We start from the raw sequence: 3387 nt of genomic DNA on the forward strand, positions 1-3387 counted from the left end.
AAGTTAGCAAATCTGATAAAGTTTCATACATCTTTCACAGTATGTGAAGCTTCTCATTCAAGAATGACAGAGACTTTCTCAGAATTCATTCAAATCCTCTTATCAGCTTCTATGATAAAACCTAGATATTTAATACTCTTGACTTCAAAGTCATACTTGTTAATATCTATTAATAGTTCTGCTTCTTGTAATTATTGTAATACTCTTTGTATGTGTTCTTGATATTCTTTTCTGAACTCATCAGTGAAGATGAGAATGTCATTGAGATATACAGATACAAATTCATCAAGGAAATCTCAGAGTGCTCAATTGATATACTTCTGAAATGTACTGAGAGTATTGATCAGTTCAAAGAGTGTAACTATTCATTCAAAGAGATTATAACATGTTCAGAATACTGTAAGCCATTTATCTTCTTCAGTAATACAGATTTTATGAAACACAGTGATGACATCTAGTTGTGTAAACTATTGAACTTGTTCAATGTGAGCTAGAGTTTCATTGATAAGAGATAAAGAATAGCAGTTCTTCTTAGTTAATCTGTTCAATTCTTGATAGTTCACACAGAATCAGAGTTCTTCATCTGATTTCTTTGTAAAGAGAATAGAAGCTGCAGTAAAAGAGTTGCTAATATATATAAATTTCTTATTCAACAGATTATTGAGTGTCTTCTGAAGAAGAAGAAGTTCATCTTGAGACATGTTATAAAGAAGGCCTTATGATGACTCAGAGTTCTTATCATTCTTCTTTTCTAACTTGATAATGTGATCTACCTCTGAGCCTTGTAAGAGAAGTATATTTGTAGTGTTGTCTTATTGAAAGATATCTAGATATTCATGATATTGTTGAAGAAGTTTTGTATGAGAATCTGTTATTGTAATGTGAGATAACTTTTCTAGAGTCTTTTTGATATTAGTCAGACTGATGAAATAGATTGATACATGATTCTGCTGTTGATAATTCTTTCAGTAACTTCTTTTTCTGAGTATTTCATAGACATTGACAGAGATCTGTGTCAGATTAATAGTCTTATGAATGTCATCTTCATGAATTCTATCATTGTTAGAGAATATCAAGCTTCTGTTTTAAGTGTTTAACAAGATGCCTTGTTCAGATAGTCAGGCAAGTTCTAACATAAGATTGTAATCAAGATTATCAACTTTATATACATAGACATCTTCATATTAATGTTCTCTCACATCTATAATCAGCTTTATCATGTAATGAGTACAAATGTCTTTTGAATCATCAAATTCTGTGAGAAGTCAAGGTTTTGATAAAGAAATATGCTGAAGGTTATAACATCTTATGACTGAAGATTTTATCATTGTATAGTGACATAGACCACTGTCTATCATGACTTTCATATTATATATATTATCAATCACAGTAGATACAAGAATTGCATTTATTGTTATCTTCTCTTCAAATTGTTATCATCTAACCTCTTCAAGCTTCTGTTTGTGAATTTGAATAGAAGTTAATCTTTTCTCTGTTTCACTGAGACATTCTTGTAGTTATCTTCTGAATCTTTCTCTAATGTAATATGATTAATGCAGACAGACACTGATTCATTCTTTGAATGAGAAGACACTGATCTTTCTCTTAAGTATGAAGACACATAGATTGATCAGCAGTTGAAAGCAATGTGTTCTGATCAGTTACAGTTAATGCATACTTTATATTAATATTGATTAATGACTTCTTCAGAAGTGATTTCAGAGACTCAGAAGTCTGTTCAAACAGTAGAAACTCTTGCTTATATATAAGCATTTGAATCTATTCAGTTCATAGTATCTGCATCATTGTTGTTCTTCAGTACAGGTGTATAAGTGACTGAGATGTAATATCTTCTATCACTGTTCTATATACTCTTAAGCTTGATAAGACAGTCATTCAATATTCAGAGCTGTGTGTAGAAATCTTCATAAGTCTGATCTTTGTCTACACTTATAAGAGTCTATAAGAGTTTGAAAGTTAATGTCTTTTTGAGCATGCTAATCTTCATTCAATCTTCTCAAGATTGATTATCTGCTTCTAGAATCTTAGTTTTGCAGTCAGGAATAAATATTGTGAGAGAAGTGTTTCTCTGTCAAATACTCTGTAATTAATCTAATACTTTCTATTATATAGCAGTGTCTTGAAACAGAATATCAAGATATTTAATGATATTATCAGGCATTCATAATACTGATTCACATACTTTCATTCATGAATGAAACTTCTGTTTCATGTGATTCTTCAATTATTCATTAATATATCAATCTTGATTGATTAACACACTGATGAAATCTTTATCTACACTCAGTTTCATGAGCATTTCCATTCTTCATAATAAGTAGAGAGTGAGATTGAAAGTATTAAAATATACAGAAGCATCTAAGTATTCTTTTAATACTTTTATATTCAATTCTGTAGATGTTGAAATTGCATAAGTTAATTATTGAATCTCTTCATATTGAAGTTGTTGAATTGCATGCATATCAGCTATTTATTATTGTTGTAATTTCAACATTACTTGAAGTCACTGTGGCATCATATCTATGCTTATATTCAAGAGTTTCATATTATTGTTAGACATGATTATATCAATTGTCAGATATGTAATTATATAAACCTCTCATATGTCTGAGTGTCAGAACTCTCAGGTCTTTCACTGACATTCTCTTTATAAAATCTTATTACAGAGTCAGAGTAACTGGTAAGTAAGCTTCTATCTGAGAACTCAGTGTCTGCTTAACTATTTAACTGTTTCTCTATTTCTTACATATTGTTATATGTTCAGATATCTCTTGATAAATAATTGTTTCTAATGAGAAGATGATGTGTAAATAATTATTTTCTAATAAGAAGATAATGAATGTTTTTATAGTATAAGAGGTCTATGCTGAATAGATCAGTATTATATTGATAGATCTTATTTAACAAAGATAAAAATATTAGAGAAGAAAAGAAAGAGAAAGTGTGAGAATCAGTGATTGAGATGAATATTTATACATGTATGTAGTAGTGTATGTGATGGAGCTTCAGGGCGGAAGAATATACGCGCGTTCGTAGCAGCTGAGAATCAGCGATTGAGAATGGCTGAGAATTAAAGCATACATGTTCAAGAATGAAGTGGTTGAAATCTGTGAAGTGTAACAGAATAGTCTATATGATTGATCAGGCGCAGCCCGTCACATGCATTTTATAAAAGATTTTTATATTTTAAGCTGAAATTTTCTGATTTTGCATTTCTGAAATTGATAAATATATAATAGTTAGCTTTATAAATACTAGAAAAACTCTGAGAATTAAAAGTTTTTAAATAGATGTTATAGTCTCTGACTGTATATATTTATAATAAAAGAATAATAATAATAACAGATGTAAAATCATACTGTGAAA

Source organism: Blastomyces dermatitidis (genome assembly GCF_000003525.1).
Source record: "Blastomyces dermatitidis ER-3 genomic scaffold supercont1.3, whole genome shotgun sequence".
NCBI lineage: Eukaryota > Fungi > Ascomycota > Eurotiomycetes > Onygenales > Ajellomycetaceae > Blastomyces > Blastomyces dermatitidis.